Raw genomic sequence first — 17,987 nt, forward strand, 5'->3', positions numbered from 1 at the left:
AGATGTGGGAAGTGCTGTGCCATATCAGGACTCTCATATTCGACCCAGACTGAATTCATGTGTGGACACACACATGCATACACACACTTCCACACATACATCAGTCATGATCTCATTGAATGGTATAGCAGACATATTGGGCTGACTGGCCTACCTCTTCTCTTATGCCTCATGGTTGTGTAGCTTTATTCAACAACCCCCCATGCCGAAGGTGCCTTCACTAGCAACAACAAAGTCAATCCAGCATAAGGGAATCCTTCCTTCATTGGTACCTCTCCCAGTTACAATGTGATTTTTTTTTATTATGTTATTAAAGGAAACCAATTTAATTCGGCTTTCTGCGTTAAGGAAAGAATGAGCTCATTAGTTAGTAAAACATAAAAAGAAATAATACAATGCAACATTTTTGCACCCAGATTAGAAATGAGAAATGAGGAAAAACACAAGAGATAAAAGATACATGAATTAGCCTTTCATTGTCCATAAGGAGGAGATAATGAAACATTGAGGTTTGGGTGTTTCCAATTACAGTGACTCTGGCAGTTGAGCAGTTGGTGTGGAGATTCTTGCCTCTGTAAATTAGCCAAAGGGTGTTGTCTTATTTCCATTCCAACAGTGGCTCGTTTCCTTTCCAACGGTTTCTAACAATAGGCAAGAAAGAGAGAGACTTTTTTCTTTATCTGTAAGCATGGGATTGTATAATGGATGTCCTTCATCAGGAGCTGTTGAAGGACGCACCAGCACTAATAGACCTAGAACACCAAGCTAGGCTGTAGTTGTTTTCTTAACTCATTATAGAATTCCTCCAGGGTGGAAACGGGCCATTCAGCCCATCAGGTCCACACTACCCCTCTGAAAAACATCCCACCCAAACCTATCTCCTTATCCGATCTCTGTAACTCTGCAATCCCCATGGGCAATCTACGTAACCTGCACATCTTTGGACTGTGGGAGGAAACCCATGCAGATATGGGGAGAATTAGCAAACTCCAAGGGTGGAATCAAGCCCAGGTCCCTGGCACTATGAGGCAGCAGTGCTATCAACTGAGCCACCATGATGCTCCTTCTCTTGTGCATATTTGGAAAGGAAAATCACAAACAAGTCTTTCATTCAGAAACGCTTTTGAACATAGAATGTTACAGTGCAGTACAAGCCCTTCGGCCCTCAGTGTTGCACTGACCTGTGAAAGTAATCTGATGCCCTAACCTACACCATTCCATTATTATCCAAGTGTCTGTCCAATGCCCATTTAAATGCCATTAGCATCAGCGAGTCTACTACTGTTGCAGGCAGGATGTTCCACACCCCTACTACTCTCTGAGTAAAGAAACTACTTCTGACATCTGTCCTAAATCTATCACCCCTCAATTTAAAGCTATGTCCCCTTGTGTTAGCCTTCACCATCCGAGGAAAAAGGCTCTCATTGTCCATCCTATCGAATCCTCTGATTATCTTATACGTCTCGATTAAGTCACCTCTCAATCTTCTTCTCTCCACTGAAAGCAGCATTAATTCCGCAACATTTCCGCATAATGCCTTCCCTCCATACCAGGCAACGTCCTCGTAAATCTCCTTTGAACCCTTTCCAAAGCTCCACATCCTTCCTATAATGCATCAATCAGAACTGCACGCAATACTCCAGGTGCGACCTTACCAACGTCTTGTACAGCTGAAGCATGACCTCATGGTTCCGAAATTCAATCCCTCTACCGATAAACATCAGCACACCATATGCCTTCTTAACAACCCTATTTACCTGGGGGGCAACTTTCAGGGATTTATGCACCTGGACACAGATCTTTCTGTTCATCCACATTGCCAAGAATTTTACCATTAGGCCAGAACTCTGTATTCCTCTTCTGAAGTGAGCTACCTCACACTTTTCCACATTAAACTCCATTTGCCACTTCTCAGCCCAGCTCTGCATCTTACCTATGTCCCTCTGTAACCCACAATGTCCTTCGGCACTATCCACAACTCTGCTTACCTTAGTGTCATCGGCAAATTTACTAACCATCCTTCTACACCCACATCCAAATCACTTATAAAAATGACAAGCAGCAGTGGCCCCAAAACAGATCTTTGCGGCACACCACTGATAACTGAGCTCCAGGATGAACATTTCCCATCACCACTTCCCTCTGTCTTCTTTCAGCTAGCCAACATCTGATCCAAAACTGCTAAATCATCTTCAATCCCAAAGCTCCATATTTTGTGCAATGGCTTACCATGCAGAACCTTATCAAATGCCTTACTGAAGACCCTATACACCATAACAACCACTTTACCTTCATCCACATGTTTTGTCACCTTCTCAAAGAACTCAATAAGGTTAGGGAGGCACAACCTGCCCAAACACAAAACCATGTTGACTATCCCTCATCAAGATGATTATAAACCCTCTCTTTTAGCTCACATCTTGTCCGCAGTCTGGGACATGGCACATAAAAGATAGTTTTTGTTGAATTGGTCTCTGTCATCCTGCAAACACAGGAGTTTTCAGTTCAATTTTGCATGGCATCTCTTCCTCTGAAATATCTCCATCTGACGTTCGTTAACACCCTCCTAAATGCAAGATTCCATGGTCTCTGTTGGGACTGAATAGAATGCATACAAGCATTTTTCACACAGTCACTGAATTATTATCTCAGAATTTACATTCCTAGCTAATTTTGACTTGCATGTTCTTTATTTTACTTTTTAACAAAAACACATGGTCTTATTTAAATTTGCAAGTAATTCATTATCTAAACATTGAATCCCTTACGATCAGCATCGTGGGAATGATCAGATACTGGGCAGTGTCTGCTATTTAATTACAGTGGCTGTGAAAACAAGTTGCATTCTGCAAATCCTGCAGGGAATAACTCAGCTCCTGTGTCTCTAATGCCTGTCCACTTTCTATAAGATGTGAGTCAGGTGATAGAACACTCTCCATTTGCTTGCACACATGCAACTTGAAAAACTCAGAAAAAACTCAACAAAATCAAGGAACCCTCTTATCACCAACCATCCACCATTTTAAATATTCACTCTCCCCCCCAACCCCCTCCAACCCGTGTCCTTTCACCACTCCCGTATGGCACACCATGGCAACAACATGTACCATCACCAGATGCACTTTAACAGCTCATCAACAGCATCTTTCAAGATTGGAACAAGGCTTGCATAACTATATGAATATCATCACCATAAGTTTCCCTCCAAGACTTAAACCCTCTGTGTTTAGAATGACATCGTTGATCCTTCATTGTTACTGGCTCAGAACCTGGATTTTCCCTCCCTAGTGGTCCCGTAGATAAACATACACCACACTGACTACAGCCATTTCTAGAATCTAGAACCCTCTCAACTTCTCAAGGGCAATCATGGGCCTTGCTAATGACACTCACATCATAGAAACATAAAAGATAGGATCAGGAGTCAACTATTTGGCCTTTAAGCCTGCTCTGTTATTCAATAGGATCATGGCTGATCATCCATCCTACTCCCCTGTTCCTGCTTTCACTCCATAGACTTTAATCCTTTTAACCCCAAGAACTATGTCTGTCTATATCTCTCCCATTAATGAACTGGAAAACATGGCATCAAAGATAAAATAAGGAAATTGCCAAGGATGAAGGCTGATAAATTAATAGTGGTCATCTCCCACACCAAACAATAGCTAGGCACGATATTATAAGTGATTGGCTATCTGGGACAACAGGAACTGTGTCTGAAAGAGTCAGAGGGAAGATGAGGGGAAGTGGTTGCAAAAAACGTTTGCCCAGAATTCACAAGAGGGTGAATTATAAACTCACTTCCAGCTATTCCAGGCAAGTCTTGGAAGAGTTAACAAGTGTGCCGGTTTCCCAGTCTGTCCGAACAGTGAGAAGTAATTTCACAGTGGCTCTGTTTGAGACCTTACTCCACTGAGATTGAGAATCACTGCTGATTGCTTATTCTTAGGGAGCCATTACCAGGAGATTATTGCTGTGAGCTACCAGACTCCCATCACAGTGCTCAGTAGTTACTGTCTGAATCTCTGCACTAATTATCAATTTTGTTTTTGTCAAAGTGGTGAGAATAGTGTATCTGTCCAGTATCTCCCTGATTTCTTTTTTAAACACTTTCTTTCCATGATAGCTCAGGAAGCCTGACTGGAAAGGAATGTTACTTATTGTTGAACAACCCGTGTCTACGTGGGTTTCCTCCGGGTGCTCCGGTTTCCTCCCACAGTCCAAAGATGTGCAGGTCAGGTGAATTGGCCATGCTAAATTTCCCGTAGTGTTAGGTAAGGGGTATATGTAGGGGTATGGGTGAGTTGCGCTTCGGTGGGTCGGTGTGGACTTGTTGGGCCGAAGGGCCTGTTTCCACACTGTGAGTAATCTAATCTAATCTAAAACAAAATAGAGTCAGTTCACTTGGCATACATAGGCAAGTCCTAGCGCGGGACAGACAATTCTGAGATCTATCCTTTGGTCTGCTTTATGCAGGGCTCAGGTGATGAGTTCCAGCTGGGAATGCCATTGCCTGTTACTATGGGAACACATACTCAATGAGCTGCACAGGGAGATTAATGAGCGGTTCCCCACGGACGTTGGATGTCAGAGTCACTAGCAAGACTATTGGTTGTCCATTACCATTTGCCCTTGAACTGATGATTGCTCGGACATTTCAGAAGGCAAGGTCTGTTGCCTCATGAGGCACTGTCAGTCATGATGGGGTGGTGCTGGTGTTTGATTGGGTTGGACGAGGTCAGAAGTCACACAGCACCAGATTATAGTCCAACAAGTTTATTTGAAATTGCTTCTTCATCGGGTGAAGTCAAAGTGACAAAGGATCAGCGCTCTGAAAGCTTGTGATTTCAAATAAACCTGTTAGACTATAACCTAGTGTCATGTGACTTCTGACAGTGTCAGTGGACCTACAGGACATCCAAGATGTCCTCGTACTTCAAGGACTGCAATTTCCCCTCCCCCGTCATCAACAATGCCCTCAACTGCATCTCCTCCATTTTCTGCACCCCTGCCCTCAAACCAAACCCACTCACCCCACAACCACATCGAGGATAGAGTACCTCTGGTTCTCACATTCCACCGCACTAATCTCCAAGTCCAACGCATCACCCTCTGTCACTCTGCCACCTGTAGCTTGAAACCACCAACAAAATTATTTCCCTCCCCACGATTATTCATTTTTCACAGGGACCATTCCTCAGGGACTCCCTCATTAGGTTGACACTCGCCCCTCCTCCACACCTGAAAATTTCCCCAGCGGCCACAGGAGATACGCAACCTGCCTCCACACCTCCCACTCCCCACCCCCCTCACCTCCATCCAAAGCCCCAAAGAATATTCCAAGTCTGACAGAGATTCACCTGCATTCCCTCTAATCTGATTTACTGCATCCGTTGCTCCCGATGTGGTCTCCTCTATATCAGGGAGGCCGAGTGCAAACTCAGGAACTAGTTTAGGGAACATGTATGGTCTGTAAGCTCCAATGAACACCACCTTCTGTTTGCTATCCATTTCAACTCCCCTTTTCACTCCCCTAACAACATGTCCATTCTGGGCCTTCTCTACTGTCAAACCAAGGTCACACGCAAACTGGAGGAAGAGCACCTCATCTTCCACCTCAGGACCTTACAACCCTGCAGCCTTAAAATATAAGTCACCATATTCCAAATTTCCCAAGCACCCCCTTCTCATCCCAGGCCCAGCCCTCTCTCAGTGCTCCATCCCCTTAGCCTGACTCTACCTGTTTATCTTCCTTCACACCCAACCACTCCACCCTTCCCACTGACCAACCTCTACCTGCATTCACCTATCACTACCACACCCAACGTTCCCACAAGCCCCACCCCCCCATTTATTTTGTAGCCATCCCGCAGTCCTGATGAAAGGTCGTGACCTGAAATGGTGACCCCCCCTCTCCTCTGATGCTGCTTGACCTGCTGTGTTTTTTCCAGCTCCACACTTTATCCAGCCTGACTCTCCAGCACCTACAGTTCTCACCATATCCAAGTTGGTGGACAGAAGACTTGACATCATCATGGGATCACCAGATGACCTCTCTGTGTTGCTCTTATGTCCCTAATTCTCAACTCTCATCCTCCTCATCTTCGGTCATATCCTCCACCCCCTTTCTATACCCTATGACCCTGTCTCGCCCCCTCATATTCCCAAGTTGCTGCCATTTATTTTGCATAACCACGTACACAGCATCCAATGTGAACATATGTCAGGAGCTATGAAATAGCAATGGGAAGCTTACAAAATGTCCTTGAAAGAAATTAAGCTCCTAACAATCTCATAAAGCTGCCGAACTGCATACCTGCTGTGCAACAAACAAAGAGGCCCCATTGAAAATAGTTAAATCCCCTGTTCCAACTGTTTTAGGAAGGATCCAAGCCAGGGGAAAGAAATATAAAAAAACTTTCCAATGTCTTGTCTTATGAGTACTTTGGCCAAATAGTGGTTAAATTCAAGAAAAAGGAATAACTCACAGATTTGCTTTTTTACAGAAATAGTCTTACCCCAGAAAAGCTTTACTCTGAAGCTATTTTGTTTTCTTCTGTTATTATTCCCTTGTCTGCACGTGCTGCTGTGTGTGAAAGAAGGATCACTTGGGCAGGGCAGACCCTGTGTTTCCATGAGGAAACAGCACAAACTCTCAGTCTGAACCAGTTGGGTTCTTTTCTCAAAAACAGAGTCGTTGAGGGAGATGTAATAAAAGTGGTTAAAATATGTTCGACATTTCATAGGTTAATGGAGAGACAAGACTCTGGAGTTCTTAAACATAAGACTGGCGCCTAGTCTTCTTTACCTTCAGCTCTCCTCCCAAGGGCAGGTCTCAACCTCAGAAATCTCTATCCATGCCAGCCAATCCATGGATAGAGGATTGGCTGGCATGGATTGGGATTGGCTGGCATGGATAGAGGATGGGCTGGCACGGATAAAGTATTGGCTAGCGTGGATAGATGATTGGCTCACTGGATAGAGGATTGGCTGAGTATAGGAAGGGGAGTAGGTGTGTAATCCATCCCAGCTGACATGGAGATAACATCTCAGATAAAGAATCACCACATGGGCATGAAATGGTGAGTGGGGACGTGGGGTCCTTCAGGTTGACCACTAGTGTTTCATAGGGATCGACACTAGACCTGCAACTGTTTACATTATACATTAATGACTTAGGGGAAGGAAGTGCATGTACTGTAGCCAGGTGACACTAGAATAGATGGAAAGGCAGATTGAGAGAGGAATACAATCAGGGTACACAGAGATATTGATAGATTAAGTAAGTGAGCAAAAGATTGGCAAATGGTGTATACTACAGGAAAATGTGAAGGAGAGCAAAACTACAAAGCTGGAATGAAATGCAACAACATCACAATTGAGTAAAAGTAACTACAAAGACATGAGGGAGGAGCTGGCCAGAGTTGATTGGAAGGAGAGCCAAGTAGGGAAGACGGTGGAGCAGCAATGGCAGGGGTTTCTGGGGGTAAATCGGGAGGTACAGCAGAAACTCATCCCAAGGAAGAAGAAACATAATGAAGGGTGGATGAGGCAATCTTAGTTATAGAGGGAAGTCAGGGTCAGCAGAAAAGCAAAACAAAAAGCAGAAAATGTGGCGAAGGTTAGAGAGAAGCCAAAAGATTGGGTGGCCTTTAAAAGCCAGGAAAGGATCACAAAAAAAGCAGTAAGAGGAGACAAGATAAAAAATTAGAGTAAGCAACATCGTTATAGTAAGAAAGATTGCAAATATTTTCTTTAGTTATCTAAAAGTTAAGAGAGAGGTCCTTAGAGGCTGTTCCACAATTCAATAAGATCATTGCTGATCCTCTAACTCCTTCTCAACGTCTAGTGAATACAGGCCCAGTCAAACTAGTCTCTCCTCATAAGACATCCCTGGTATTAGGCGAAACTGAGTACTGCAGATGCTGGAGATTAGAGTCAAGATTAAAGTGGTGCTGGAAAAGCACAGTAGGTCAGGCAGCATCCGAGGAGCAGGAAAATTGACGTTTCGGACAGGAAGTATTAGCCAAGTGAAACTCTGCTGCACTCCTCTGTGCAGTCGGTTTTTCCATGCTTAGATTAGAAGACCAGGACTGCATGAATACCCCAGGTGCTGGCATGGATAGAAGATTGACTGGCACGAATTGGGGATTGGCTGATCGGATAGAGGATTGGCTCACTGGATAGAGGATTGGCTGGCACAGATAGGGGATTGGCTAACTGGATAGAGGATTGGTTAACTGGATAGATTAGATTACTTACAGTGTGGAAACAGGCCCTTTGGCCCAACAAGTCCACACCGACCCGCCGAAACGCAACCCACCCATACCCCTACCCCTACATTTACCCCTTCACCTAGCACTATGGGCAATTTAGCATGGCCAATTCACCTGACCCGCACATCTTTGGACTGTGGGAGGAAACCGGAGCACCTGGAGGAAGCCCACGCAGACACGGGGAGAACGTGCAAACTCCACACAGTCAGTCGCCTGAGGCGGGAATTGAATCCGGGTCTCTGGCGCTGTGAGGCAGCAGTGCTAACCACTGTGCCACCGTGCCGCCCACATAGAGGATTGGCTAGCACAGATAGGGGATTGGCTAACTGGATAGAGGATTGGCTGTTTGGTTAGAGCAGACCTGGGCATTTTACGACCCATGGGCCATATCCGGCCCTTTGTTCATCCCTGTCCGGCCCGCATGAGGTCAATCTTAAGTTAGAACATAAATGAAAAAGTATTTACGCCATGCACGCAATACAACTGTGTTGCTTTTGTTTTGGAAAGGTTGCTTTTTTTATTTACGTATGGATGCACATGTGTGTGCGTGAACAACTAAATGTGATGCTTGCTGGCTGGTCCTGGGAACCCTCCAACCACAAGGGATGAACTCAGATTTCTCCAGTTTCCTCATTTCCCCTCCCCCCACCTTGTCTCAGTCGATTCCCTCGAACTCAGCACCGCCCTCCTAACCTGCAATCTTCTTCCTAACCTCTCCGCCCCCACCCCACTCCGGCCTATCACCCTCACCTTGACCTCCTTCCACCTATCACATCTCCATCGCCCCTCCCCCAAGTCCCTCCTCCCTACCTTTTATCTTAGCCTGCTGGACACACTTTCCTCATTCCTGATGAAGGGCTTATGCCCGAAACGTCGAATTTCCTGTTCCTTGGATGCTGCCTGACCTGCTGTGCTTTAACCAGCAACACATTTTCAGCTGTGATCTCCAGCATCTGCAGACCTCACTTTCTCCTCCTAGCCCTCAAAATGTCAGCTCACACCAAGAAAAGGAAGGTTGATACAGAATGCTGTGTTTTTAACAAGACATGCACTGCTAGATACTTATTCATGGAAATGGGAGTTAATGCCGTGTGCTTGGTTTGTGGTGCACAGGTCGCTGTGTTCAAGGATTATAATTTGAATCGCCACTACGTGACCAACTGCGCTGAGAAGTACAACAACTTGTCTGATCAAGAGTGGGTAAGGGAGTCGGACGCTTTGCTAGCGAAGCTGCATAACCAGCTAAAACTTTTAACTAAACTTCACATATCCAGAGATGCAGCTGTCAAGACAGGTTATGTCATAACCCACAAAATTGCCAGAAACTGTAAACCGTTTTCTGTTGGAGAGTTTATTAAGGAGTGCTTGTTGGACTCTGCAGAAATAATATTCCCGGAAAAAAAGGAGGCATTTGAGAATGTGCCCCTCTCCCGACGCACTGTAACAAGAAGGATTGGGGACATCGCAAGAAATCTGGAGATTCAGCTGCAGCACAGAGCGGTCAACTTTGCCTTTTTTTTCCTTGGCTTTGGATGAGAGCTGCGATGTACATGACACAGCCCAGCTTCATATGTGGAATAACTACGGATTTTAAAGTCACAGAGGAGCTGGCAGCCATGCAGTCAATGAAAGGAATAACAACTGGTAATGATTTGTTCACAGAGGTAAATGCATGTTTGGACATGTTGGGACTAAAATAGGACAAGCTGGCGGGTGTGACAATGGATGGTTGTCCAAATCTAATGGGAAAAAATGTTGGACTCTTAAAAAAATGCAGGATAAAGTGACAGAAATTGACCCTGAACAGAAATTGGTATTTTTGCATTGTATTGTACATCAGGAAGTGTTGTGTAAGTCACTGTTAAAAATGAGCCATGTGGTTGATGTTGTAACTAAAATAGTTAACTTCATCAGGGCAAGAGCCTGAACTCAGATTTCTCCAGTTTCCTCATTTCCCCTCCCCCCACCTTGTCTCAGTCGGTTCCCTCAACTCAGCACCGCCTTCCTAACCTGCAATCTTCTTCCTGACCTCTCCGCCCCCACCCCACTCCGGCCTATCACCCTCACCTTGACCTCCTTCCACCTATCACATCTCCAACGCCCCTCCCCCAAGTCCCTCCTCCCTACCTTTTATCTTAGCCTGCTTGGCACACTCTCCTCATTCCTGATGAAGGGCTTATGCCCGAAACGTCGAATTTCCTATTCCTTGGATGCTGCCTAACCTGCTGTGCTTTAACCAGCAACACATTTTCAGCCAAGAGCTTTGAATCACAGGCAGTTTGTTGCACTTTTGGAGGAAAATGAGACTGAACATCGTGACATAGACTACCACACAGCTGTGAGGTGGCTCAGCCTGGGCAAAATGCTGACAAGTGTATGGGAGCTGAGAGAAGAGATTCAAGCTTTCTGTGTGAAGAAAGGGAATGGCATTCCACAGCTTTCAGAAGCAGGCTGGATTGCAGACCTTGGTTTTGCTGTTGATGTAACTGCACTTATGAATGAACTAAACTTGAAACTGCAGTGCAAGGGCTGCTTTATGCATGAAATGTACAACTTGGTGAAGGCTTTTATGAGAAAGTTGCAGCTTCTCTCAAGCCAAATGGAGGACAACATTCTCACCCACTTTCCAACCCTGGAGGAAGCTGCACCTTCAGCTGATCACAGGTACTCATCTGTGTTAGAAGCACTGCATGGTGAATTTTCAAGGTGATTTCAAGACTTTAAAATGGTTGAGAATGAAATGCAAATAATTTTGTCCCCATTTACATGCAATGTGGGGAATGCACCTAGTGATGTTCAGCTTGAACTCATTGACCTGCCGACTGACACACTTCTGGCAGAGTACTTTGGGTCAGTCTCGTTGCTTGATTTTTACTCTTCCCTCAAAGAGGAGAACTTTCCACACATGAGGAGGCATGCTCAGAAGATTCTAGTCCTCTTTGGATCTACCTATATATGCGAACAGACATTCTCAGTGATGAAGTTCAACAAATCCAAATACAGATCCTCTATCACTGATGATCACCTCTCAGCTGTCCTTCGCATATCCACCTCAGACATTCAACCAGACTTCAGTGCTCTTGTTCAAGTCCAAAACAGACTGGAGTTTTCTCACTAAACAAGTAAAATGAACTGAAAACATCAAAAGCACTTATTGCTTTTTATATAGGGTTGTTTGTTGTTTGTAATATTGAACAATAATGAAACAACTTTTCATTATTGGTTTGTGAGATTAACATGTTAAAAATAAAATGAAATACTGAAATTATTGTTTTTACTGTTTATTTCTTCTATATTTGACCTACTCCACAATTTCATATCTTTATTGCAACATAATATCCGAATTCTTTTGATTGTAAGTTTCAGTGCAAAACTATATAATTTAGTACTTTTTACAATAGGAGAAAATTAATACTGAGCAGAATTATGGTCAACTTATTGTTGGGTCGGCCCTCCAACACAACTTAGGTTTCTCATGTGGCCCGTTGGAAGAATTAATTGCCCACCACTGGGTTAGAGGATTGCCTAGCACGGATAGAGGATTGGCTGATTGGATGGAGAATTAGCTAGCATAGATAGAGAATTGGCTGGCTTGGATAAAGGATTGGCTGTCTGAATAGAGGATTGGCTGGTACTGATAGAGGTTGGCTGACTGAATAAAGGATTGGCTGGTACTGATAGAGGGTTGGCTGACTGAATAGAGGATTGGCTGGTACTGATAGAGGATTGGCTGGTTGGTTAGAGGATTGCCTAGCACAAATAGAGGATTGGCTGATTGGTTAGAGGATTGCCTAGCACAAATAGAGGATTGGCTGATTGGTTAGAGGATTGGCTGACACAGACAGAGGATTGACTGACTGGCAGAAAGCAGACACTGGGGATAAAGGGATCTTTTTCAGGATGGCAGTCAGTGACTAATGGAGTTTCACTGTGGTCAGTGTTGGGACCATAACTTTGTACATTCATGGTCTGGGCCAAGGGCTTTGTTGTGATGCTTGTAAGTGACATGAAGGTAGATGGAGGGACAGGTAGTGTTGAGAAAGCTGGGATGCTGCCGAATGATTTGAACAGGCTAGTAGAGTGGGCAATGAAGTGGTGGATGGAACACAACGTGGGAAGGATGAGGTTATGCACTTTCGTCAGAGGAATAGAGCCATAGACTATTTTCCAAGGAGGTTAAAAACAATGACTGCAGATGCTGGAAACCAGATTCTGGATTAGTGGTGCTGGAAGAGCACAGCATCCAAAGTGCAGCAAAATCGACGTTTCGGGCCCTTCATCAGCTCTTCCTGATGAAGGGCTTTAGCCCGAAATGTCGATTTCGCTGCACTTTGGATGCTGCCTGAACTGCTGTACTCTTCTAGCACCACTAATCCAGAATCATATTTTCCAATGAGTGAAAGGTTTCGAATCTGAAGCACAAAGGACTTGAGATGCCTTGGTTCAGGAGTCTGTTAAGGGCAATGTGCAGGCTCAGTTGACAGTTAAGATAACAAATATAATGTGAGCATTCATTTCAAGAGGGCAAGAATACTAGAGCAGGGATGTCCTACTGAAGTTGTATAAGGCCCTGTCAGACCACCTGAAATACTGAGATCAGTTTTGGGCTCCATATCTAAGGAAGGATGGTCTGCCATTGGAAGGGGTTCTGGAGGACAGTTACGAGAAGGATCCCAGGGCTGAGGGAGTGATTGAGGATTCTGGACCAGTGTTTGATGGATGATTGAAACGTAGAGAATACCGAGAGGCCTGGACAGAATGGATGTGGAGGAGATGCTTCTACTAGTGAGAGAGTCATAGAGTACTGGAGCTGTACAGCATGAAGACAGACCCCTGGGTCCAACTCAACCATGCCAACCAGATATCCTAGATTGACCTTGTCCCATTTGCCAGCATTTGCCCTATATCCCTCTAAACCCTTTGTATTCATGTACCTATCCAAATGCCTTTTAAATGTTGTAATTGTACCAGCCTCCACCACTTCCTCTGGCAGCTCATTCCATACACACATCACCCTCTGTGTGAAAAAGTTGCCCCTTAGGTTCCTTTTCAATCTTTCCAATCTCACCTTAAACCTACGCCCTCTAGTTCGGGACTCTGCCAACCCAGTGAAAATATCTTGTCTATTCACCCTATCCTTTGCCCCTTATGATTTATAAACCTCTATAATGTCACCCCTCAGCTTCTGAAGCTCCAGGGAAAATAGCCCCAGCCTATTCTCCCTCTCCCTATAGCTCAAACCCTTCAACCCTGGCAACATCCTTGTCGATCTTTTCTCAACCCTTTCAAGTCTCAAAACATTGGCACAGCCTCAGAACTGAGATAAAGAAGAATTTCCTCAGCCAGAGGGTGAGTGATTCTGTGGAACACATTGCCGCAGAGGCCTGTGGAGGCCAAGTCATTGTGTGTATTTAAGTCAGAGATGGAAAGGGTTCTTGATTAGAAAGGGGACATCAAGGATTACAGGGAGAAGGAAGGAGAATGAGGTTGAGAAACATTACAACACTGATTGAATGGTGGGGCAGACATGACAGGCTGAATGGCTTTATTCTGCTCCTTTCTCTTACAGTCTTATGGACTTAAGATCTATTTTAAAGGCATCAAAGGGTATGAACAGTAAACAGGAATAACGCATTGAGTCAGTTCACAAACAACCAATTATTGAACGGTGTAGTCGGGTCTGAGGGCAGAGTGGCTTCCTCCTGCTCTGAATTTCAACGTTATCATTTTACTTCTTCAACTTACTGTTAAATTCCTCACTAAAATAAGAAATCAATGATTTTTTTAAAAAGTTTTCAAGTTTTGTTGTGAGTAATTTCGTTTCCTCAGACAAATCAAATTGAGTCTGAGAATCTTAAAGTTGCTTGCTGCCTTGGGTGAAATGTCCAAATGAAACCACCTGGGACACACTCTGACAAGACTCAAGCAAGGAGGATCTATGTATTGATTACAGGTATTACAATGTTCTTTCTTTTCTCATTTGGACTTGACGGTAGTGTTTGGTATCTTCGCCTAAAGGTAAGTAATTTATCTTTAATAAAACCCAAAACATGACCTCGCAAGCAAGGTCAGCAAGCGTGACATCATTGTAGCAAATGCTTGAGAGAATTATAGGGGGTGTAGTAAATGGCCACCTTAGTAATAATGCAGGTTGTCATAAATAGGTAGCTTAGCTCTTGGCAGAAGAAACCACAGCCCTACTAAAGAATGTTAAATGATTCAAAAATGTCTCAACAGGCAGATCTGATTGAATGTTATGACAACGAGAGACAGCTGGCGCGGACAAGAGATGATGGGCTGGGTCGCTATTTTTCTGCTGCATGGACATTAAGTTTCACCAGGGGTGGTGAAACAGAGAAGCAAGCCTGGGGAGGGAGGATTGTGCAATACTGAGTGAGCCTGCGGATATTCCTTCAATCAAAAATATCAGAAAGAGAGAAAGACAAGACTGTTAGCTATTAAAGAAGCGCTCACAATCTTCGGGATGTTGCAGATGGCTTTACAGCTGAGGATGAGCTTCTGAAGAGGTATGATGGAGGAAACACAGCCTCACTTTACACACAGCAAGATACCATAATGCCAATGTTAGGATAACCAGATAATCTGTTTGCTTGAGGGTTGAGTAGTGGTGTGGACACCACGGTTAATTGTAACTTAACCCTAACCCTAACCATAATCCTGACCTTAATTTGAACTCTAACTCTACCCCTAACCCTAACTAATAGATTAACCTTAACCCAAGCCTTTATACTAACCTTGACCCCACCCTATCCCTAACCCTATCCCTAACCCTATCCCTAACCCTATCCCTAACCCTAACCCTAACCCTAACCCAACACTAACCCTAACCCTATCCCTAACCCTATCCCTAACCCTAACCCTATCCCTAACCCTAACCCTAACCCTAACCCTAACCCTAACCCTAACCCTAACCCTAACCCTAACCCTATCCCTAACCCTATCCCTATCCCTAACCCTAACCCTAACCCTAACCCTAACCCTAACCCTATCCCTATCCCTAACCCTATCCCTAACCCTATCCCTAACCCTATCCCTAACCCTAACCCTAACCCTAACCCTAACCCTATCCCTAACCCTAACCCTATCCCTAACCCTAACCCTATCCCTAACCCTAACCCTAACCCTAACCCGTGCCTTCTCTTCTGTTTGCAGCTACAAGCACACTCATGCACTGTGTTTATTAATCTAAATAAAAGCTTAGGGGTCAACTATTGCCTGGTACATTCCCTATGAAAATGTTTTAATCAATCAGTGTTGAATTGCCTAGATTAACTGTTCTGGTGTATTCACCATGGCAATGCCTGGCAACTGATCAGCACCCTCTTCTCATGTAATATAGTGTGTTGTCCCCTTTGAGGTTTGGTATTCTTGTGATCTGTCCTGATGTGTGCAAAAGGAACAGTTTTGACATTAGGTCGTTTTTGTCAGCAGGTTTGTCAGCATGGCAGGATGGTTCAGTAGCACTGCTGTCTCACAGCAGCCAGGGACCTGGGTTCAGTTCCAGCCTTGGGTGACTGGTGGTGTGGAGTTGCATGTACTCTCTACGTCTGTGTGTGTTTTTGTTGGGTGCTCTGGTTTCTTCCCACAGAATGTAGGTTAGGTGGATTAGTCATGGTGATTACTGGGAGAGGGTGGGTCTGGGTGGGATGGTCTTCAGAGGGTTGGTGCAGACTCAATGGGCCAAATAGCCTCTTTCTGCACTATAGGGCTTCTATCCTATCTTATTTTTAAAACGTACTCAGGTTAATGACAACCAAATGTCTATTTTGAATGAATAAATCTGGTATAAAATTCTAGTCTTAGAAAGGTCAGGTCATGAAAACCATCTGGTTTGCTGATGTCTTTTTGGGAAGGAAATCTACTCTCCATACCCAGCCTGGTCTCCATTTGACTCTAGACACGTAGCAATAGTCTCTTAACTAGCTACTGAAATGACCAAGCAAGCCAATCAATCGTATGAAATTGCTTTGGAAAAGTTAAATCAGGTTAAAACCAGCCAAATCACTTCATTGAGTTAGACACAAAGGCAGACTTTCCCATTAATACTTGTCAACTTGTGCCAAAATTCAAAGAGTCGTCCCATTGACTAGTCAAGCAATAGCCTAATGGGATGCACATTTCACATGATTTCTTTTAACCAATGCACACAGCTTCATCATCATCATCATTGCTGAGTTATGTTCTGTCCCATTGCAGGACAGGGTCAACAGAGTTGGTGGAAAGGACCATTTGAGAGTTCTCTACATTGACTCTGGATTCCATGCACCACAGAATCATCGAGTCATACAGCATGGACATAGACCCTTCATCCCAATGCTTTCATGCTGACCAGGCTTCCTAAACCAAACTCATCCATTTGCTGTGTTAGGCCCATATCCCTCTAAACCGTTCCGATCCATGAACCTGTCCAGCTGTCATGTGAATGTTGTAATTGTACTCACCTGTGCCACTTCCTCTTGCAGCTCATTCCATACACGCACCACCCTCTGTGTGAAGAAAAATTCCCCTCGGGTCTCTTTTAAATCTTTCCCCTCTCACCTTAAACCAATGCCCTCCAGGTTTGGACTCGCCCACTGTGGGATAAGTACCTTTGTTATGCACCTTATCTATGTACCTCAGGATCTTATAAACCTCTATAAAGTCATCTCTCAGCCAAATATGAGTAATAAACCCTCCTATTGAGTCTGACCAGCTCTCCAGACTCATGTGTTGAAACAGTGCTGTTTCTTGTTGGACACTAATTGGAATCAGCAATGAGAGTTAAAGAGCACTGAATGTCCTCTGGGTGGAATGGTTCAATGCTCATGGGCAAGAGTGGCTCAGTACAAACAAAGCTCACTCAGCCCTGAAAGACATACCGACCTCATTGTGTATCTGGTCGGTGTCAAGAGAACCAACAAGAAAGAAAAATCTACTTGGTCTCATCCTCGACAGTACATACCATTCTCAAGAGACAGTTCAGCCAAGTCTCCATCCACAGCAACTCCCCCAAACCTGCAAACTCGACTACCTAGGAGGACCAGGGCAGCAGATACCTGAAAAGGCCACCACCACCAATGCTAAATTCCCCTCTGAGTCGCGCAGCATCCTGAGAAGCGAGGCAATGGCTCTAGTGGTATTATTGCTAGACTACTAATCCAGAGAGGAGAAAGTGAGGACTGTAGATGCTGGAGATCAGAAGCGAGTGTGTGGTGCTGGAAAAGCACAGCAGGTCAGGCAGCATCCAAGGAGCAGGCGAATCGATGTTTCAGGCAAAAATCCTTTTGCCCGAAACATCGATTCTCCTGCTCCTCAGATGCTGCCTGACCTGCTGTGCTTTTCCAGCACCACACACTCAACTATTAATTCAAGTAATGTTCTGGGGATCCAGATGTGGATCCTGTCATAGTAGATGGTAGAATTTGAATTCAATAAAGAATCTGGAATTAAAAGTCTAATGATGTCAATAAATTCATTGCTGACTATTGAGAAAACCCATCTGACTCACTCATGTCCTTTAGGGAAGGAAACAGCCATCCTTGCCTGGTCTGATCTATACGTGACCTCAGACCTTGAGAAATGTGATTGACTCTTAAACAGCCCTCTGGGCAATTAGGGATGGGCAAAAAATGCTGGCCTGGTCAAGGGCACCCTCATCCTGTCAATTAGTAAAAATTGACTATTCTTCTATCAACATCCTGGAACTCCCTA

Source organism: Hemiscyllium ocellatum, chromosome 9 (assembly GCF_020745735.1).
Source record: "Hemiscyllium ocellatum isolate sHemOce1 chromosome 9, sHemOce1.pat.X.cur, whole genome shotgun sequence".
Taxonomy (NCBI): domain Eukaryota; kingdom Metazoa; phylum Chordata; class Chondrichthyes; order Orectolobiformes; family Hemiscylliidae; genus Hemiscyllium; species Hemiscyllium ocellatum.